General features: G+C 39.2%; 1 long non-coding RNA gene across 1 annotated transcript in view; it reads left to right on the top strand.

The window, feature by feature from the left end:
• Nucleotides 1-22261, top strand: part of LOC133766575 (uncharacterized) — a 217646-nt gene extending 195385 nt beyond the window's left edge. The window contains exon 3 of the long non-coding RNA XR_009866727.1: nucleotides 22245-22261. This is a non-coding gene — a long non-coding RNA (uncharacterized LOC133766575). The remainder of the gene's footprint in view (nucleotides 1-22244) is intronic.
• Nucleotides 22262-23447: the final 1186 nt, after the last annotated feature.

The following is a 23447-nucleotide window of genomic DNA, read 5'->3' as shown; positions in this document are numbered from 1 at the left end:
AATCCAGCGCCCCAACTGGGACTAGAACCCGGTGTGCTGGTGCCGCAAGGCAGAGGATTAGCCTGTTAAGCCACGGCGCCGACCTAGTCACCTGACTTCTAACAAGCCAGGATGGGCTTAGGACCAAAGCTACTGTACAAGATGGCGACTAGGACCAGAGCCTAGGATGGTGCCCAAGGTTTAAGACCATGCCATTTTACTAACAGTATCAGGATTTGTGTACTAAGTCAAGACACCTCTTCACAGGGAGTGGTCTTTTATTATGCCAGCATAAGACTCAGATGGAATTTCTTATCCAAAATCCTGAGCCCTGAACAAAGAAGGGTTTTTTCTTATATGTGGTTTTAACCTCTTTGAATCCCTTATATGGTCACCTATATACATTTGATTGGATATTCTGATGTTACATTGTGGCCACAGTAATGATAATATACTGAGGTTGTGAACATAGGTACTGAATTTTGTTTTACACATATACTGAGCCTAAGCTATCTGGCAAGGGTTAACATCACTTCTCTGTACTAACAAGCAGAACTTGAAATGCTTACATATAAGTAGACAGTAACTACAGTTGAAGCATTCACAGGCAAGCAGAAAACAACTACATTTCATTCCCAGGACAGATTCCTCCCTTTTTCTTCTTCTGACCTTGGGAAGGCTTTTACTACAACTTTAATCATGTCAGTTAGAAACAAGGTTAATTAAAAGACAAAGGCCTCTCCCACAGAACGAAAAATCTCTGTCTCTGTCTCTCTCTGTAACTCTGACTTCCAAATAAATATATAAATCTTAAAAAAATTTCTTTTAGTTATGTTTCAAACAAGGTTCATATATTGTACTTTCTTGGTGTATTTCAAATATATAGATCCCCCTTTAATTTTTAAAAATGATTAATTTCATTCATTTGAAAGGCTGAGCTACAAAGACAGAAGAGAAATGGGGAGAGAAAAAGATCTTCCATCCACTGGTTCACTCCCATATGGCCACAAGCCAAGGCTGGACCAGGTAGAAACCAGGAGCCAGGAGTTCTATCCAGGTCTCCCACATGGGTGGCAAGGGCTCAAGCCCTAGGCCATCTTCCACTGCCTTCCCTGACATACTAGCAAGAAGCTAGATTAGAAGTAGAGCAGCTGAGACTCTGACTGGTGCTCATATGGGATGCCGGCATTATAGGTGGTGGCTTTATCCACTGCACTGCAGCACTGGCCCCTTGTTTTATTTTAGATACATGAATAGAATCCCTACCTTAAAATGATTAGAGACCTGGGGAAGTTGTCTAATGTATTCTATAACTTTCTTGTCCAACACGTAAATTATTTTGGGTAGAGATGTGCTCTCTGAGAAATTTTTCGTTTTGATGAAATCAGATGTATTGCATTATCTTTTTCGTTGAGATACCTGAGATTGTGGAGATATCTCCATGTGTAGAAAGGAGATGCCTACATTTCATTACTGTGCACAATTGATTTAACGGCTGGAAAGTCCTCTTGTTCCAACTCCGTTAATTAGGACTTAGTTTCACTCCTTACCTGCCAACAAGAGATTTTCTTTCTGAAATGTGAGGATTTACTTGAAATTTCAAAGAACTCATCTCAATGGAAGAATTTGTCTAGGGGAGTGATGTGTCCTTTCTGAGAAAGGACTTCTTTGAGATTCTTAGCCTCATCAGAAATCCAGTTATCCAGTGTTTATGTGCTACTTTATATTGTCAAAGAGTAATTGGTGTTTTCCTTAGAACCCTGGACAAATTCCAACTCTGATAAATACATTCTACTTCCCTAAATTTCCCCTGCAATGTCAAATGGATTCAGTATCCTTAATTACCTGTCCCAACCTGTTGCTTGGTGCTGAAGTTCACCTATTAAGCAGCTGCTGCTTTTGGCCCCAGAGGAATCCAGGTAAAGATGGAAAACAACTGTGTATGTATGTGCTATCAAGGACTTTGAGGGTTCTAGAACTTAAGCTTGTCCTCTGATATGAAGAAACTAAAGAGAGACAGACACACACACACACACATAAAGAGAGAGAGAGAGAGAGAGAGAGAGAGAGAGAGAGAGAAAGAGAAATATAGTCATTACAGAATTATGGGGCCTTTTATTTGGCCAATAAATTTTTATTAGGAAGTTTGTATGTGTGAGACATTGTTTAGGTATTTTGGGTGATACAAAGATGAAGTTCTTGCCTTAGAAAATATGTACTTAATATTAGGCAGTGTTAATTATTTTTTTAAAGTCTTCCTTCTGGTAGACAAAATCTTGGGGAGTTACTAACTACTTTGATTTAGGTTTTATCATCTATAAAATATAAGTAAATATCTCAGATTATTTTGTAAACATGTTATGATTTAAAGCATTTAAGATATTGCCTGGCAAATGCTAAAGTGCTCAAAGACTATTATTATGGATTTTTAAATGTATCACTTGGGTCAGCTGCTAGGAAAATGTTTATGTTATGGAAGATTGTATTGTGTTGAACATCCAGATTGAGCTACCTTGATTCTATGTTACAGAATCCTGGAGGAACAGCTCACTCACCATAAATGCCAGGGTTTCTGGAGAATTCCACACCCAAGTGCTTAGCAGTCTGTCCATCTTGAATTTACTAGTTTTCTCATAAAGATCATAAAGTCAGGAGAAGGAATTGGTGTGTCCTCCTGTTCTCACCCCATTATCTAATTTAAAATCCCAAGTGGCGTTAGGGACTGAGATTTGGAAATTCAGACCTTTTAAAGCTGTTAAAACAGGAGAAAATAAAAACTTTACTGTTTGACATTGGCACATATTCCAAAGTCCCTCCCTGTTTAATGAGCTTTTAGCTTTCATTTGAGACATGAGACACTTGAGGGAAAAAGTATTGCCACAAGGCTAATGATGACAACAGCTGCCAGCGCACCTTCCATCAGAAGCAAGTGAAGACTTGAAACAAACCTGAGCGCTGGTTTGTTTTAGAAGCATCACTGTGACATGCCTGTGCCGGCAGAAGTTCAGGATGCATTCCTTAACACTAGGGTTCTGAGAGAAGTACTGGATGCCAGAAACACAATGGTAATGAGAGCAATTGTGAAGCTGCCTTTAGATGGTGTTTTCATTATAGGCATGCTGGCTCTGAAAGTTTGGTGCAAGGAACTATAAGAATGAATAGGATAATTCCTTTCATTAATCAGAGATTATGGTCTGGCTAATTCATTCATTCATCCCCTCATCCCCTCTGTATTCAAAGGCTCTGTGTTGGTGATTAAAACAACTAAAATAGTATCTTCAGGACTGACATTAGGTTATAAACTTCATATCCTATTCTGTGAATGTTTTATAGAAAATCTGCTGGGATAATTTAAATCAAACCAACCAATCAGTCTACCTATCCATTATCTATTACAAAAAGTCATGAACTTGACTTTCTCATATTGAGAATTTGCCATGTACAGAATACTAATCTATGTACTGGGGAAACCCTAAAAAGAAAATGGCTGGACTCTAATTACTAGATCGATGTGGGAGAAGATGAATTCATCAGCTTTACAAAAGGGAATCTGGGTATTTTTTTTCCTGAAAAACTTACTTTGCTTATAAACATGTGGCCCTTTACTAGGTCTTTCTTAATACCTGTGTACCAGGTACATGTTTTTTCTAAAAACTTTATATTGGTGAGTTATGTTCTGATCTTCATGGTGGTTTGTGTTTTTTTTTTTTTAATTTGACAGAGTTATAGACAGCGAAAGAGAGAAAGACAGAGAGAAAGGTCTTCCCTCCGTTGGTTCACTCCCCAAATGGCCACTGCGGCCAGTGCTATGCCGATCTGAAGTCAGGAGCCAGGTGCTTCTTCCTGGTCTCCTATGTGGGTGCAGAAGCCCAAGCACTTGGGCCATCCTCCACTTCCCTCCCGGGCCACAGCAGAGAGCTGGACTGGAAGAGGAGCAACCGGCACTAGAACCCGGCGCCCATATGGGATGCCAGCACCACAGGTGGAGGATTAACCAAGTGAGCCATGGTGCCAGCCCAGTTTGTGGTCTTTTCATAGAGAGATTTGCTGCGGTCATTTTCTCCCCTTTGCTTTGGGTTACTGGTTGAAACTCATCTTACCCCTTTCAGCATTTTAAAAGGTTATCGGAGAGCGGCAAGATGGCGGAATAGGAAGGGAGCACACTATTAGTCTGGGGGGAGAGACAGTTTAATAAAAGTGGAGATACTGCAGGGTCAAGGAGGAGTAGGGGAAGAAACAGCAGAGGAAACTCTTCTGGAACTAGTGATTCACAGTGGACCTGCGTGGAGAGCGTGGGAGCCCAAGTTCGGGACACCAGCGGCAGAATCAACACACCAGCGCTGGAACGCGAGGAATGCGAGGTGAGCTGAACCTCAATAGCCCAAGACACCAGCGGGCAAGCGGAAAGAGGAGACTAGAGGGAACGAGGCTTGAAACTCCGTGGGGAAAAATTCACCAGGCTAACTAGAAGAGAGAGAGGAAAAAAAAAGTGACTGATACAGACACAAGTTTCTCTCTCTCCGCTCACCTCTCAAAGGCGAGCAAGACAAAGAGCAGGCGCCATTTTGACATACGTCATAAGCAGGGCGACCTCAGGTCTGCACTGGCCCTGAGCCTAGCAGAAAAACCTGACTCTGTGGGGAGGGGTGAAATAACAGGAGATTAGCATCTAACTTGGCAACCCAGTGGGAGACTACAGGAGAATTGGAGCCCACACTGAGGGCAGCACAGATTCCCTGTGTGGTCCTTGGAAAAGAGCTTCCGATCTCTGGCTCCTGTGGGTATATCATTTGCCTGCTAACTACCTCCAATTACGTTCAGCTGTGTGGAATTACTTCCCTTTTGAATCAAAAAAAGAGAGAGAGATTTACAACACCTAACCTGGGAGTGTCATCCTTGACACACCCTCAACCCTGAGGAACCAAACACAGCTCTCAGTCCACACTCATCTCAAGCCTCTAAGGCTCCACCGAAAGCAGACAGTCCACTTAATATAGAGCCATAGTGTAACAAGAAAAAACACCACAGTGAAGAAACCAAATATCTCCAACATGCCAAACAACAAATGCAAAAACCGAGGTAACAAGAACAAGGAAGACACTATGACGCCCCCAAATGAAAAAGACACCCCAATTCAAGATTACGAAGATGATGAGATAGAAGAAATGCAAGAAGCAGATCTCAAAAAATTGATAAGAACATTAAGAAGTTCTCAAAAACAAATTCTTGAACTACAGAAATCCTTAATGGACAAGATAGAAAATCGCTCTCGTGAAAATGAAATATTCAGGAGGAATCAAAATGAAATGAAACAACTAGTGGAACAAGAAACTGTGATAGTGACAAGAAATCATAATGAAATGAAGAATTCAATAGATCAAATGACAAACACATTAGAGAGCCTTAAAAACAGAATGGGCGAAGCAGAAGAGAGAATATCAGACTTAGAAGACAGAGAACAGGAAAGGAAACAGGCAAACCAAAGAAAAGAAGAAGAAATTAGAAATCTAAAAAATATTGTCGGGAATCTACAGATACTATTAAAAAACCCAACATTCGGGTTCTAGGAGTTCCTGAAGGCATGGAGAGGGAGAAAGGATTAGAAGGCATTTTCAGTGAGATACTAGCAGAAAATTTCCCAGGTTTGGAGAAGGACAGAGGCATCTTAGTACAGGAAGCTTACAGAACCCCTAATAAACATGACCAAGAGAGATCCTCACCACGACATGTTGTAATCAAACTCACCACAGTGAAACATAAAGAAAAGATCCTAAAATGTGCAAGAGAGAAACGTCAGATTACTCTTAGAGGATCTCCAATTAGACTCACAGCAGACTTCTCATCAGAAACCCTACAAGCTAGAAGGGAATGGCGAGACATAGCCCAGGTGCTAAGAGAGAAAAACTGCCAGCCCAGAATATTATATCCTGCAAAGCTCTCATTTGTGAATGAAGGTGAAATTAAGACTTTTCATAGCAAACAGAAACTGAAAGAATTTGTTGCCACTCATCCTGCCCTGCAAAAGATGCTTAAAGATGTGTTACACACAGAAACACAGAAACATGGTAACTATTATGAAAGAAGGTAAAGGAAGGAAACCTCACAGCAAAAGATCACAGGAAGCTCAATTTCTCTTTGACATAGAATTAAATGATGCTCTGTTAAAGCAATGTGTTAAAGTAATCTATTATGTTCTCTTGATGTCTGTTAAATTCTAATTGTTCAAAAACAGCTGAATTTTTATTAAGAGCTATGGGTTATTTAAATATGTGCTTATTTTCAAAGATTTGAATAATCACCTTGTAACAATGATCAAATTTGGTCTATGTTAAGCCATGATTTTAAGGAATCTTATTTCAACCAGATATTTTGGACTTTGAACCTTCATGGCATTCTTGACAGGCATTCAAAAAATCAAAGTTTCAAACAATCTGGTCTCTAAAATTTCCAGTAAATCCTGGACTTTGGTTTTTCCAGTTTGGGCCCAACTGAAAAAAATCGAAGGACCTATGTCTCTCATCTTATAAAGACACCAACTAATCAGGCTATTTGGAGTATATTAGAAGTACTGTCAAGATGTGATGTGGTACCAAACTTTAAGTTTCTATAATGGAAAATGCTATTAATACAAATGTTTGAGAATTAAAAAGTCTAAGGATCTTGTGTTACTAGACATGATAGTTATCTTAATGAGAAAGCCCCAGAGGCCTAAAGGGTTAAATACTTGTAAAATCCTACAGGTGCTTTCAAAAATACTGTGAAGTAAGCAAGTGCCTCTTGTTGGTTGATGAGTTTATAATTTTAAACATGGCGACTTAAAGTCTTTTGTCATCCACAGTTATATATGATTTGCTGCTCATAAAACTAAAGCCTTGTTGGTTCTGTGTTTAGCTGTCCTCCTATAGGTTCCTATGGACTTTTTCCAGCCACTTTTATTGTATTCAGTACTTTGGGATGGCTCTGTAAACAGATGAAGCCAATAATGTATTAACAGTACCAACTGAGAGAAAGTATGGTTAACTGAGGTTACTAAAAACAAAAAGCAATTCAAATCAATTGGCAATCTACAAAAAGAGTTAAAGATTTTAAAATCTATTATTAAAATTGCTATATTGGTCTATTATGCTATATTATATGTGTGTACATATTGTATGTCCACATGGGGAAATTTTATTAAGAGTTTTATTTTAAATGGCTTATAGATAAGATTGTCCATAAATTTAAGCTGCTAAAATCAATCAAAGATACATTTTAATTTGTGGGACCTGAATCTGTGTATCATATGTTTTAGACTTGTTGGTAGAAAGAAACTAAAAACATTTTATATGGTTGTGCTTAAGTTTACTGGCTAAACAAACTACACCATGTTAGATATTTAAGAAAACATACTTTCTAAGATTTGAATCTGTTTAAATTTGAGACTTATTTTATGGTCAAGTAGAAAAAACCTCCCTTTCAGACCAAAGGGAAAGAAAGTTTTAAAGTGAGAATATAATTTTCCTCATGGGCATTGTCTACCTTAGAAAAACTACTACAGAACATGCCTGTGACTACAGACTTGTAGTTCAGGCCACCGAAGATTAGAGATGGGACTTGGGCACTCCCTTGACTTGCATCCTCTGGTCTGCTTGAACACAAACCAGGAGGAAAAGAAAGCTAGGCATCAGAAGCAATGGGTGGCAGGCCTATTACTGGCTGATCTGTACAGTGATCTGCCCTCAAGGAGACCCAACAGGCCAGTCCACTGCAGTGGCTTTCAATGTGGTAAGCCTGGGCTTCAGCAGAAGTCAGCTTGTGAAGAGCCCTGGCAGCTCTGCCAAGAGTTGGATCACTGGAAATGGACCTGGCCTGGAGTCGAAGGATGCCCAGGTCAGAGCCACAGATCTTATTGGCTCTAAGCTGAAAAGCCCTTCACTCAGCCCAACTTCCAAAGTGACCACTGCAGCTGAGGGTATGGTCAAGTAGGGTCAGCAATATTGCAGGCAGAACTGTAAATTTCTTGTTAGAGATGCCCCCTGCCTTTACCTGGCCAGCTCTCCTCCCAGGCCAGCCAAGTAATGAAAGTCAACAGAGTGCCTTCCCCTAGGAGGTTCACACCTCCCTTAGGATATACCCCATGTGAAGAGATAGATAGGTGTGGGCCTCTTAACTTACAAGGCCTAAAGCCCAACAGATTATTATCAAGCCCCTTCTATCAGGTTCTATTTGCCTCTCAATCAGAAAACTTCATTGTAGCTTAGACAGCACCTTTCTTAGCTCCTCTAATAATGACTCTGTCCTTTGTTCTAGGCCCTGTCTAGTGTACTTGAGCCTCATTCCTTTGTAACCATAACCTCTACTCTACCACCAATGGCTCTACTCCCAACCTGTGTGTACTGATGGTCCTCTTCCCCACTTAATGCTGTATAATTGTTCAAACCTGGTAAATGCCACTCTTAGGATCATTGGTTACTATCCTCACTCTCTCTTTTATGACCTTGTCTAAATATGATCACAGTCGGCAAACTTGGAAGGCTTCCATAGCCTTGGCAACTCATGACGACAGCCTAGGGCGGTTACTGGCGCCATAAACTAGAGTGTCAATTTGTTGGGTCAACAACAGGAGCCACTGTGCACTTGCTCCTCATGTGGGATCTCTGTCCTTAATGTGCTGTACATTTTGATTTAATGCTATAACTAGTACTCAAACAGTATGTTTCACTTTGTGTTTCTATGTGGGTGCAAACTGTTGAAATCTTTATACTAAATTGATCTTCTGTATATAAAGAGAATTGAAAATGAATCTTGATGCAAATTGCAAATGGAAGGGGAGAGGGAGCGGGAGAGGGGAGGGTTGCGTCTGGGAGGGAAGTTATGGGAGGGGGAAGCCATTGTAATCCATAAGCTGTACACTGGAAATTTATATTCATTAAATAAAAGTTAAAGGTTATCATTCCATAAGTATGTATGGAGATAAACAGTTTATAATTAGTATCTCCACTTTAAACCATATTTGTTTTTCACATGTAGAATTAGAGAGTGCCTTAGGCACATTTGTACAATCCTGTTAAGATCTGTGCTATTTATCAACATTTTATTGGATAAGGAATGCTTTATGTAGTGAAAATGTGCTGGATTTCTAACTTGTAAAATATCTATGAACAAATGGGTTTTATTAAACTGTTAAAATCAATTTGATTTACTAACAGAAAACTACAAATTCTCTTTGTCCTCTGAAAAGCTATTTACATTAGTTTATAGCCACTCTTCTTTTCCTACCATGTTCTTAAGACAATAGGTAAATTTCATTTGACCTCTTTCCACATATAAACTATTCACTGTGTTTTGAAATACATGAAATTTACTCCTCTCTGCCCTTTCTATATGATCTGTCTTTATGTGTCTCCTTTAATATTTAGGCTTACAGTTCATATTCCTTTTTTAAAAAAAGATTCTATTTATTTGAGAGAGAGAGACAGTTACAGACAGAGAGGGAAAGAGAAAAAAGGTCTTCCATCCTTTCTTTCTCTGGCAGTTCCATTTACCAGGCATTATACTTAGCCTTATAGCATATATCAGAGTAGCTGGAACTCAAACCAGTGTCTCAAGTGGCACCTTAATCTCCTGTGCCACAATGCAGGGCCTCAAGTACTTGAACCACCATTTGCTGCCTTCCTAGGTGCTTTAGCAGGGAGCTGGATTAGAAGTGGAGTAGCTGGGATTTGAATCAGCATTCTGATATGTGATGTTGGGGCTGTAAGAGACAACTTAATTCATTGTACCACCATGTTGGAATGAGAAAAAAAATTTTAAATGAACAGAAGTCTATAGATGTAAGAGACAATACTGAAAGGTCTAATATTCATGTGATTAGAGTCTCAAGATTAGAAGAGAATGAGGAAGAAACATTTAAATAAATAATAACTGGAAACTTCTGAAATTTGGTGAAAGATATAAACTTTCAGATAGAAGAAACCCAGTGAATCCTAAATGGAATGAACCCAATGGAACAATGTGTGCCTTTACATATCATAATTAAACTGCTAAAAGTTTAAGAGAAAATATTTTGAATGCAGCAAGAAGAAAGTGATATATTACTTAAATAGCTAGTTTTCTCATCAGAAACTGCTTGTGCAAAAAGACATTGAAAGTACATGTTTAAGCACTGAAAGAAAAGAATTTTCAATTCTGAATTCTATACCTATCGAAAATATCCTTCTAGGGTGAAGGTTAAATAAAGACATTTTCAGATGAATAAAAACTAATAGTTCCTATTAGTCCTATCTAAAAGAATCACTAAATGAAATTTGTTATTAAATGAATACTAAGTGAATTTCATTATTCGGTGAAGAATTCTTGAGAGAGAAAGGAAATCATGCCAGAAACAAATGCTGAACAGGAATGAAGAGCCATGAAAATGGGCAAATACCTGGGTAAATATAATAGACTGCACTTTTCCTTTTAAGCTCTTTAAAGATATTTAGTTGTTGATAGCAAAAACTAAAATATTATCTGACTGGTTTTCAACACATGTAGATGTAATATATGTCAATTACAACATGTAGTTTGAAGGGTAAAGGTATTTGTATTATGGAAGATGTTTTACATCGCATCGGAAATGGAAATATATTGATTATAAACATGCTAAGAAAGTTTAAGTTTAAAAGATCTCCTTACCCCTTGCCCCATTCATTTAACAAAGATAAGTAATAAAAATATAATAGAAAAATTTAAATGGGATACTAAAAAATGTTCAAATATGGGATGGGCATTTGGTACAGCAGTTAACCTGCTACTTGAGATACTTGTATCCCATATCAGAGTGTCTGGATTTGAGTCCCAGTTCCACTTCCATTCCAGCTTCCTATTAATACACACCTAGGAGGCTGCAGGTGATGGCTTAATTACTTGGATTCCTGCCACCCATTTGGGAGGCCCAGATTGAGTTCCCAGCTCCTGGCTTTGGCCTCAGCCCAGTCTCAATTGTTGCAGGCATTTTGGGAGTGAACCAATAGAAGACTGATCCCTCTCTGTTCTCTTTCGAATTAAATAAATGAAATTTTATAAATGCTCAAATAACCCAAAATAAGGAAAGAAAAGGTAACAGAGGAAGGAAAAACACAGGAAAAACAAATTGATCTCTTTCTGTTCTCTCTCTTTTGAATTAAATAAATAAAATTTTATAAATGGTCAAATAACCCAAAATAAGGAAAAGGTAACAGAGGAAGGAAAAACATAGGGACCAGAAATTAAATAGTAAAATGGTAGATCCAAATCCAAACATATCAATAGTAGCATTAAATATAAATGACTTAGCTGGCGCCGTGGCTCAACAGGCTAATCCTCCGCCTGGCAGTGCCGGCTCACCGGGTTCTAGTCCCGGTTGGGGCGCCGAATTCTGTCCCGGTTGCCCCTCTTCCAGGCCAGCTCTCTGCTATGGCCCGGGAGTGCAGTGGAGGATGGCCCAAGTGCTTGGGCCCTGCACCCCATGAGAGACCAGGAGAAGCACCTGGCTCCCGGCTTCTGATCAGCGAGGTGCGCCGGCCGCAGCGTGCCGGCCGCGGCGGCCATTGGAGGGTGAACCAATGGCAAAGGAAGACCTTTCTCTCTGTCTCTCTCTCTCTCACTATCCACTCTACCTGTCCAAAAAAAAAAAAAAAAAGTAAACACAAATTCAAAGACAAAGATAATCAGAATGGGTAAAAAGGTATCATCCAACTATAAGCTGACTACAAAAAACTTACTTCATGTATAAAGACATAGGAAGGTTAAATGTCAAAGAATGGAGATAAAGGATGGCATTGTGATGTAGTGTGTAAAGCTGCCACCTGTAATGCCAGCATCACATATGGGCGCTGTTTTGAGTCCTGGCTGCTCCACTTCTGATTCAGTTCCCTGCTAATGTGTGTGGGAAAGCTGTGGAAGATGGCCCAGGTGCTTGAGCTCCTGCACCAAAGTGGGAGACCTGGAGGAAGCTCCTGGCTCCTGGCTTCGGTCTGGCCCAGCCCTGGCTGTTGCAGTCATTTGCAGTGTGAACCAGTGGGTGGAAGACCCCTCTCTCTCTTTCTCTGTCTATCCCTCTTTCTCTGTAACTCTGCCTTTCAAATAAATTAAAATAAATCTTAAAAATAAAGAATGGAAATAAGCATATCATATGAATTCCTCCTCATATCTTTGAATTACAATTCAGCTGTCACAGTCTTTGGAAAATAAGCCCTCTGATAACTTTCCCTTGCCATGTTATGTCTTTATAGTTCTGTTTATATATATGTGACGAGGTAGTACAAGTATTTGTTCACTTACCTGTTTTTCTCAATAGAATGTGAGCTCCTTAAAGAGAGGAAACTCTTTTTTTTTATTTCCATATCTTGAATCCTATACCAGTGTCTGACATAATATTCATCCATTCCATGCTTGTGGAATGAATGATTTACCTACTAAAATAGCTAATGCACTTTTGATGATTTATCACTTATTCATGAGGTAAACACCTACCTTGGAGAATCTGGCACATGTTGTTCCTGATTTCATAAATTTCCCTTTATAATGAAGTGAGTGTCTGAAAGAAGTTGTGAAACTCCTGTGGCACAGCTTGTTCCCTTCTTATTCATAGACTCAGGCCCAGGCTCCAGAAACACTGGAAGAAAGTTATGACTGTAATTATTAAGCAATCCTCTTAGAATTCCTAAGCATGACCAAGTGTTTGGCATACAGAATTAAATTTAACTTAAAGCTCAAGGAATTCAAGCCCCCCAAATATTTTGGATTTTCTTTCCACATGTAATCTAATAAGTACTAGTATTCCATATCATAAAAGTATCTCTTTGATAAAGCCTTGCTCAGAGTAGGTACTTAATAAATATTTGTTAAGTGGATTGGTTTCTGCCCATCCCCAGCATCTAGCAAAATTATAATAGCAAATGGCACCTACACATAGATTCTTCTGTTTTTCAATATATAAACATGATCCTGTCGCTCTTAGAGTGATAGACTATTAGACCTAGGATCTTTGAGTTTATCTTATTGAGCATCCCCAATTGAAGAAATTGAGGTCCAGAGAGATGAGACCTTGCTTGAGTTGAACCATGTGAAGTTACTATTTGTATTTGTTAAAAATGGTCAATTTCATTTGTTGACATTTAAAAAAGTGTACATTACATGTTAGGATACAGCACCCCTCCTAAGGGTGATAAGAACAAAAGAATTAATGTCTAATGTAAAAATTAAACACCAAAAGGGCTAACTACCAAGTTGTAGAAGAGAGATTGTGTTCTTGTGGCTTTACCAGTTACACATGATCAGGGATTACATTTGAATCATAGGGGAAGATATAATGGCTTGCACTGAATATCAGGTTGGGAAGCTTGTAAAGAAATAATGGATTGATTGTGTTTTAAATCAATGAACTATGAACATTTCCTTACTGAGCTTTCAGAAAACTTGGTTTTAGAAGCTCATGCCAAGTTAGCTGCTGTGGCTGTGTTTCAAAAGGCTAGAATTTCTCAAAACATTCCTGTTCCCTGAACCTTCTAGATCCTACCTAAAATAAAGAAATGTAATTAATTGAAAGTGAGGATTATTTTGTTTACTCTGTCCTGTCTTCATGGGAAGCTAGCCTTACCATGGAACTGCATTTCATTTTCGGAATGAGCTTTCAGCAGGAAGCAGTGTGCTCATGCATGCATGACAGGAGAGGAATGTGCCTTGAGATGATATTTTCACCCAAGAAAATGGCTCAGGGATTTCTTTGGGAAATCTCATTATGATATTTTCCCTCTTGACACATGTGGTACAGTTGGCATTTTTCTTCATACATGCATGCAATTCAACCCAAGCCACCCAGTGACCTTTTTCTCTTTTGTTATCTCTTGTTTCTACAGTCTTCCCATCAAAAGAAATGTGATATTAGGTTTGGGGTCAGAGAAATCATCATGACTTGAGAAAATTCAGAGGTTTCTAATCTTAGAATCAGGGCCTTCATTACTAGAGCCTAGGGAGATTACTGACGCCATAAACAAGAGTGTCAAATTGTTAAAACAACAACAGGAGTCACTGTGTACTTACGTCTCATGTGGGATCTGTCCTTAATGTGTTGTCCAATGTGAAGTAATGCTATAACTAGTACTGAAACAGTATTTTTACACCTTGTGTTTCTGTGTGGGTGCAAACTGATGAGATCTTTACTTAGTATATACTGAATCGATCTTCTGTATATAAAGATAATTGAAAATGAAAAAAAAAACTTGGTATTAAATTGGAAATTGCATAGAAAATTAATCAATTCTTAAAAAAAATCATGTAGAATCTCTGTCGTTAATGTGCTGTACATTGTGATTTAATGCTATAACTAGTACTCCAATAGTATTTTTCACTTTGTGTTGCTATATGGGGGCAAACTGTTGAAATCTTTACTTAATATATACTAAACTGATCTTCTGTATATAACGAGAATTGAAAATGAATCTTGATGTGAATGGAAGGGGAGAGGGAACGGGAAAGGGGAGGGTTGTGGGTGGGAGGGAAGTTATGGGGGGGGGGGAGCCATTGTAATCCATAAGCTGTACTTTGGAAATTTATATTTATTAAATAAAAGTTTAAAAAAAAAAGAATCAGGGCCTATGAAGAACCACCCATAGATGAAATGGAATACAAATTTATTTTCCTGGACAATCAGAGTAAATGTGTTTTTCTTTGTTCTTTACTTTTGGATTGTTTAATTAGTTCAGTTCATTTGAGGCAAATGCTCAGGTAATTGTTTCTGCTCACTGTTTTTCTTTATGTTTACTGAAAAAAAAAAACAACACTGAGAAATGCTTTAAAAATGTCTCATGTTTCTAATTTTATTTTTTGTTGTTTTTTCTTCTGTAAATTTCTTTTTTTAAAATTCACCCATAGTAGTTGTTTATCTTTGTGAGGTTACATGTAACATTTCAATAGATATATACAATATGTAATGATCATATCTGGGTAACTGGCATACTTATCATCTCAGACATATATTTTATCTGTTTTGGGAACAGTCAAAATCTTCTCTACTAGCAGTTTTACAATATTCACTTAGTGATTATCAATCATAGCTTTCATAGTACTCTATAGAATATTAGAAGCTATTCCTATTATCCAACTGTATCCCTGTATGCATTAAGTATCTTCTGTCCGAACCTCCCCAGACTGTAGTAACCACTAATCTCTACTTCTGCTTCAGCTTTTCAGTTCCACATATAAGGGAGAACATGTGGCCTTTCTGTGTTTGGCTGATTTTACTTTACAGGGTTTCCTCCAATTCTATCCATGTTGCTGCAAATGACAGAATTCCATTTTTTAAATAGCTGAATCATATTTCATTGTATACAAATTACACAGTTTCTTTGTCCATTCATCAGAAATGGGTACTGGCCGGCGCCGTGGCTCACTTGGCTAATCCTCCGCCTGTGGCGCTGGCACCCCGGGTTCTAGTCCCGGTTGGGGTGCTGGGTACAAGTCCTGGTTGCTCCTCTTCCAGGCCAGCTCTCTGCTGTGGCCCGGGAGGGCAGTGGAGGAGTGCAGGATGGCCCAAGTGCTTGGGCTCCTGCACCCGCATGGGAGACGGGGAGGAAACACCCGGCTCCTGGCTTCGGATTTGCGAAGTGCTGGCTGTGGCGGCCATTAGGGGAGTGAACCAACGGAAGGAAGGCCTTTCTCTCTGTCTCTCTCTCACTGTCTATAACTCTTGTCTCTCTCTCTTTTACTATCTAACTCTGCCTGTCAAAAAAAAAAAAAAAAAGAAATAGATACTTAAGTTGATTCCACTTCTTACTACTGTGGATAACAGTGCAATAAACATGCAGAAAATGCAGAGGTTTCTTCAACATTGATTTCAATTCCTTTGAATATATATACCTAGTAGTGGGCTTGATGGATTATATGATAGTCCTATTTTTAGGTTTCTGAGGGAACTCCATAATGGCTGAACTATTTTACATTTCAAGCAACAGAAAATTCCCTTCCCTCTGCTTCCTTATGAGAATTTGTTAATTTTTTGTGTTTTTAAATGTCATTCCAAATGAGGAGAGATGATACTTCATTGTAGTTTTGTTTACATTTCCCTGATGATTAGTGATACCAAACAGTTTTTTCATGTACTTGTTGGCTAGTTGTATATTTCTTTTTGAGTAGTGTCTGTTCAGGCAATTCATCCATTTTAAATTGAATTATTTGTGAGGTTTTTTTTTTTTTTGGCTATTGTTTGATTTCTTTATTTGTCTCTCTCACTGTCTATAACTCTACCTGTCAAATAAATAAATAAATAAATAAACAATTCAAATAATTAAAACAAAACAAAAAATATTAATAATTCTAATCCATGAGCATTGGAGATCTTTTTTTTTTTTTGGTGTACTTTTCAATTTGTTTCTTTTTCTTTTTCTTTTTTTTTATTTGACAGGTAGAGTTACAGTGAGAGAGACAGAGAGAAAGGTCTTCCTTCCATTGGTTCACTCCCCAAATGGCTGCCACTGACGGCGATGCGCCAATCCAAAGCCAGGAGCCAGGTGCTTTCTCCTGGTCTCCCATGCGGGTGCAGGGGCCAAGTACTTGGGCCATCCTTCACTGCCCTCTCGGGCCACAGCAGAGAGCTAGACTGGAAGAGGAGCAACTGGGACTAGAACCCGGTGCCCATATGGGATGCTAGCACCACAGGTGGAGGATTAACCTAGTGAGCTACGGCACCGGCCCCTCAATTTGTTTCTTTACTATTTTATAGTTTTCAATGTAGTTATCATTTACTTCCTCACTTAAATTTATTCCTAGATACTTTATTTTATTTTTTGTAGTCATTATGAATGAGATTACTTTCTCAGAAATTTTATTAGTTTTGTAGAAACAAGCACAAATAGTTACATGCTGACTGTATATTTTGAAAGTTTATTGAGTTCAATTCTCAGTTCTGTTTTTTTTGGTGGAGTCTTTAGGTTTTTCTATATATAAAATCATTTTGTCTTCAAAGAGGGCCAATTTGGCCTCTTTCTTTCCTATCTTGGTACCCTTTGCTTGTACTTCTTTCTCTTGTCACTGTTCTAAGAATTCCAAATACTATATTGAATATGGATGGTGAAAATGGACACCCTTGTTTTGTTCTCTTTTTTAAAGATTTTATTTATTTATTTGAGAGGTAGAGTTACAGACAGAGAGAGGGAGAGACAGAGAGAAAGGTCTTCCATCCACTGGTTCACTACCTAAGTGGCTGCAATGGTTGGAGCTGGGCCCTTCTGAAACCAGGAACCAGGAGCTTCTTCTGGGTCTTGCACGTAGGTGCAGGGACGCAAGCACTTGGGCCATCTTCTGCTGCTTTCCCAGGCCATAGCAGAGAGCTGGATTGGAAGTGGAGCAGCTGGGACTAGAACCGGCACCCGTATGAGATGCCAGTGGGCAGGCGGAGGCTTAGCCTACTAAGCCACAGTGCCAGCCCCATTGTTTTCTTCTTGATCTTAGAGAAAACAACTTCAGCTTTTCCTCTTTTAGTATGATGTAGTCTGTAGATTTGTTGTATATGTATGGCCCATGTTGTGTTGAGGTACATTCCTTCAGGACCTGATTTTAAAATTATTATTTTTTTTGGCCGGTGCCGTGGCTTAACAGGCTAATCCTCCGCCTTGCGGCGCCGGCACACCGGGTTCTAGTCCCGGTCAGGGTGCCAGATTCTATCCTGGTTGCCCCTCTTCCAGGCCAGCTCTCTGCTATGGCCCGGGAAGGCAGTGGAGGATGGCCCAAGTGCTTGGGCCCTGCACCTGCATGGGAGACCAGGAGAAGCACCTGGCTCCTGGCTTCGGATCAGCGCGATGCGCCGGCTGCAGTGGCCATTGGAGGGTGAACCAACGGCAAAAAAAATAAGGAAGACCTTTCTCTCTGTCTCTCTCTCTCTCACTATCCACTCTGCCTGTCAAAAAAAAATTATTATTTTTTTTTATCATGAAGGGATGTTGAATTTTACTGACTGCTTTATCTTTTGATTTGAATGTGTCATTTTTATCCTTCATTCTGTTGATATATTAAGTTTATGATTTGCATGTGTTGAACCATCCTTGCATCCATGGAATAATCTTTTTGATATAATATTGGATTTGATTTGCCAGTATTTTATTGAGAATTTTTGTATCTCTGCTTCTCAGGAATATTGGTCCATAGTTTCCTTTTTGTTGTCATGTCCTTGACTGGTTTTGGTATCCTGGTAGTAGTGGAAGAATGAGTTTGGAAAGAGCCTCTCTCTTTCATTGCCTTGGAAAAGTTTGAGAAAAATTGGCCTTAGTTCTTTAAAAGTTCAGTGACATTCAGTAGTGAAACCATTTAATCTTGATCTTTTCTTTGTTGGAAACTTTTTGTTACTGATTTAATGTCTTGTTGGTTTCTTTCAGTTTTCTGTGTCTTCACTGTTCAGTTTTGGAAGGCTATATGTGCCTAGAATTCCATCCACTATCTCTAAGTCTTCCCATTTGTTGGTATATAGTTGTTCATAATGATCCCTATGGAACCTTTACGTTTTTGTGGTTGTTTCTGATTTTATTAATGAACCTATTCAGATTTACTGGGGAGCCTATCGGATTAATTTTAAAGACAATAAAAAGGAATGTTTTATGGCTTCTTGCAAATATAGTCTATGTTTGTATGCACAATTTTATGTTCCAATAGTGCAGAACTTTCTGTTTTGTTCACTGGCAAATCCCTAGTATCAATATTCTGCTTGAAACAGCAGGGGCTCAATAAATTCTGATCAACAAGTATGGAAATAGAAATATTGACCTTGAACTCTTCAAGAGGTAGCTACCTAGATTTATAAGAATTAATTTATGAAATATTCAATTATGGGAAATAGAGAAGACATAAAAAATTCTTATTCTGATGTAAAACAGAGAGGCAAATGCCTATGGGAAGATTTAACCCCAAGTCTGGCCTTTCAAATATGGGTGTCTTTCAGCCTTAAAATCTAAAGGAAATTGTAGAGTTTATTATAACGGGTGAATTACTTTTTGACAAAAGGTCTTCCAGCCTTCAATTAATCAACACTCATATGGTGGTTAAAGAGTTCTTAGTAGTAAATAGTCTATTTTATGGGAAAATTCTGATCGCTAGAGTGTTTTATCTTTCTGAGCCAGACTTACTTACTTGTCTGTTATTTCCATACACTGGCATTGATTCTTCTTTCTGAGACTGCATGTGATATGTCTGATGGGGGACCAAGCCAGATCTGATTTAAGATCTGATATCCTTTATGTTGGCACTAGTGTAGATGTATTTTGGGATAAGGCTCAAACTAGATAATAAACCTCCCCAATTTTTGCCATATAATGTCTGAATTAGTATGTTTAGCACCACCTAGTGTTCTTATCTCATTGTTTGTAGGCATATAAATTGATAACACTTCTTTCCAGAGCTGTTTGTCACTACATGTGTAATTGTACTGTTGAATCCAGAAATTCCATTTTTAGAAATTTACTTTGGCTGGCGCCGCGGCTCACTTGGCTAATCCTCTGCCTGCGGTGCCGGCACCCTGGGTTCTAGTCCCGGTTGGGGCACCAGATTCTGTCCCGGTTGCTCCTCTTCCAGTCCAGCTCTCTGCTGTGGCCCAGGAAGGCAGTGGAGGATGGCCCAAGTGCTGCTTGGGCCCTGCACCCAAATGGGAGACAAGGAGGAAGCACCTGGCTCCTGGCTTTGGATCAGCGCAGCATGCCAGCCATAGCAGCCATTTTGGGGGGTGAACCAATGGAAAGGAAGATCTCTCTCTCTCTCTCTCTCTCTCTCTCTGTCTCTCTTTCTGTCTAAATCTGCCTGTCCAAAAAAAAAAAAATGAAAGAAAGAAAGAAATTTACCTTTAAGAAATACCTTCAAAGTTGTACAAAAATAGAAAAATAAAGTGCCCATAGATGATCTGGGATACCCATTACAATTTTTTTTAAGAACTTTCTTTTTATTGTTTAACTCATTTTTCTTAGGAACATGTATAGGTTTAGTATTTTTTTTATTTATTTTTCAAGGAATACAAATTTCATAAGTATAACTTTAGGAATATAGTCATTCTTCCTACCATACCCACCCTCTCATCCACACTCCCACCTCTCCTCTTTCTCCCTCTCCCCTTCCCAGTCCCATTCTCCATTAAGATTCATTTTCAATTACCTTCATTAAAAATTTTTAAAACAATTTAAGTATTTAGCATATCTAAATAAACTGAATATATTTACTCAATGAAAGAGAGTCATGAAAAGTAATGAGATAGGGCTAGGTATGATTATATCCAGTTGAACAATGTCCATGTTGTATTATTATTCTTTAGAAAATTTTTTAAATTTCAGAAGTTTTAAATTTACATAACAAAAATTACAGTGTGTACAAATAGTTTCCATATACACCACACCCTGCTTCCTCTATTATATTTGTCACAATCCATAAACCACTCTCAACTTCCCCTATATTTTAATCCAAACTCCCTGTATCCCTTCCACCCCTCCCAGCCTCTAGTAATCAACATTCTGTATTTATATAGATTTTTTTTTAGCTTCCACATATGAGAGAGAATATGTGGTATTTGTCTTTCCATGTCTGACTTATTTCTCTTAATGTGATGTCCTCTGGTTCCATGCATTTTGCTACAAATGACAAGATTTTATTCTTCTTTAAGGCTAAATAGTATTCCAGTGTGTGTGTGTGTGTGTGTATCACATTTTGTTTATCCATTCATCTGATGATGGACAACTTCCTTGATTCCGTATCTTGGCTATTACAAATAGTGCTGCAAGACTGAAGCATGGAGAGAGACAAAGGATTAGAAGGCCTTTTTAGTGAAATACTAGCAAAAAACTTCCCAGGTTTGGAGAAAGAAAGAGACATCCAAGTACAGGAAGCACACAGAACTCCCAATAGAAGTGGCCAGAAAAGATCCTCACCACACACATTGCAATTGAACTCACTACATTGAAACATAAAGAGAAGATTCTAAAATGTGCAAAATAAATGTCACATTACTTTCAGAGGATCTCCAATTAGACTCACAGCAAATGGAAGGGGAGAGGGAGCGGGAGAGGGGAGGGTTGCGGGTGGGAGGGAAGTTATGGGGGGGGGGAAGCCATTGTAATCCATAAGCTGTACACTGGAAATTTATATTCATTAAATAAAAGTTAAAAAAAAAAAGAAAAAAGAAACACAGAAACATGGTCATCAATATGAAAGAAGTTAAAGGATGAAAATCTCTCAGTAAAAGATCAAAGGAAGTTCAAAGTATAAATTAGGCATATCCTTGGAAAAATGGCAGGGCAAAGTCATTATTTATCAATAGTCACATTGAATGTAAATGGCCTCAACTCTCCAGGTAAAAGACACAGACTGGCTGAATGGATTAAAAAAAAACAAACCCATCAGCCGGCGCTGTGGCTCACTAGGCTAATCCTCTGCCTGCAGCTCTGGTACTCCGGTTCTAGTCCCGGTTGGGGTGCCGGATTCTGTCCCGGTTGCTCCTCTTGCAGTCCAGCTCTCTGCTGTGGCCCAGGAAGGCAGTGGAGGAGACCAGGAGGAAGCACCTGGCTCCTGGCTTCACATCGGTGCAAGTGTGCCAGTTGCAACGCGCTGGCCGTAGTGGCCACTTGGGGGGGTGTACCAACTGAAAAAGGAAGACCTTTCTCTCTCTCTCTCTCTCTCACTGTCTAACTCTGCCTGTCAAAAAACAAACAAAGAAAAAAACAGTGCTGCAATAAATACAGTGGAGCATGTATCTCTCTGATACAATGATTTCATGTTTTTAGAATATATATAGGAGTTCTGGGTGTCGCATGCTGATTTCCATAGTGGCTGTACTAATTTTACATTCTTACCAACAGGATATAAGAATTTCCTTTTATCATTAGGATATAAGAATTTCCTTTTATCATTTCCTCACCAGCATTTGTTTCTTTTTGTCTTTTCTGATAATAGCCATTCTAACAGGGGTGAGGTGATACTTCATTGTAGTTTTCATTTGCATTTCCCTGAGATTAGTGATATTGAGCATTTTTTCATATATCTGTTGGCCATTTGTATTTCTGTTTCTGAGATGTGTCTACTCAGATATTCATTTCTTAACTAGTTTGGTTCATGATATAATACTAATGAAAAAATAAATATCAGAAAAGTATGCATGACATTATTTAATTTTTTAATTAATAGCATAATAATATGAGAGTATGGGGCCAGCACCATGGCACAGTAGGTGAATCCTCCACCTTCGTTGCCAGCATCCCATATGGGCAACAGTTCTAGTCCCAGCTGCTCCTCTTCCAATTCAGCTCTCTGCCGTGGCCTGGCAAAGCAGTAGAAGATGGCCCAAGTGCTTGGGCCCCTGCACCAACATGGGAGACCAGGAAGAAGTACCTGGCTCCTGGTTTCGGATCGGCACAGCTCTGGCCATGGCGGCCATTTGGAGAGTGAATCAGCGGATGGAAGACCTTTCTCTCTGTCTCTTCCTCTCACTGTCTGTAACTCTACCTCTCAAATAAATAAATAAAATATTTTTTAAATTATGAGAGTACTTAATGGAAGGTAGAATTAAAAGTTCATGGAAAGTAGAATTAAAAGGTACATTTTTTGATACAAAAAATTTTATGGTTTATTTATTCGAGAGAGAGAGAGAGAGAGAAAGAAAGCAAGAAAGAGAATCTGTTATCTTCTGGTTCATTTCCCAAGTGTCTGCAACAGCCAGGCTCAGCCAGCCAAAGCTGGGAGCCTGGAAGACCATCCAGGTTTCTAAGTGTGTAGCAGGAGCCCAAATACTTGGACCATCATGTGCTGCCTTCCCAGGTACATTAGCAGAAAGCTGGATTGGAAACAGAGTAGCTGATATGGTATGTGGACTTCCCAAGCAATGGCTTAACCCACTGTGTCACAATGCTGATTCCTCCAAAATATCTTTTTTTTTTTTTTTTTTGACAGGCAGAGTGGACAGTAAGAGAGAGAGACAGAGAGAAAGGTCTTCCTTTTTCCGTTGGTTCACCCCCCAGTGTGGCTGGCACGCTGCGGCCAGCACACCGCACTGATCTGAAGCCAGGAGCCAGGTGCTTCTCCTGGACTCCCATGTGGGTGCAGAGCCCAAGGACTTGAGCCATCCTCCACTGCACTCCCAGGCCACAGCAGAGAGCTGGACAGGAAGAGGAATGACCAGGACAGAATCCAGTGCCCCAACCGGGACTAGAACCCGGGGTGCCGGCGCCGCAGGTGGAGGATTAGCCTATTGAGACGCAGCACTGGCCCCCCAAAAATCTTGAAATCCATGCATATTGGGTATTCAAAAGTTCATGGAAAATATGTATTATGGAAAAACTATGCTGGGATTTTAAAATTATTATTCTTTAGTAATAATTTAAAAATTTGTAAAGATTTTATTTATTTATTTGAGAGGTAGAGTTATAGACAGAGAGAGGTCTTCCATCCTCAAATAGCTGCAATGGCCAGAGCTGGGCCAATCTGAAACTGGGAGCCAGGAACTTCTCCTG

The sequence above is a fragment of the Lepus europaeus genome, chromosome 9 (genome assembly GCF_033115175.1).
Source record: "Lepus europaeus isolate LE1 chromosome 9, mLepTim1.pri, whole genome shotgun sequence".
Lineage (NCBI taxonomy): Eukaryota > Metazoa > Chordata > Mammalia > Lagomorpha > Leporidae > Lepus > Lepus europaeus.
Note: the sequence above shows the minus strand (reverse complement) of the source record. Positions and strands in the feature narration are given on the sequence as shown.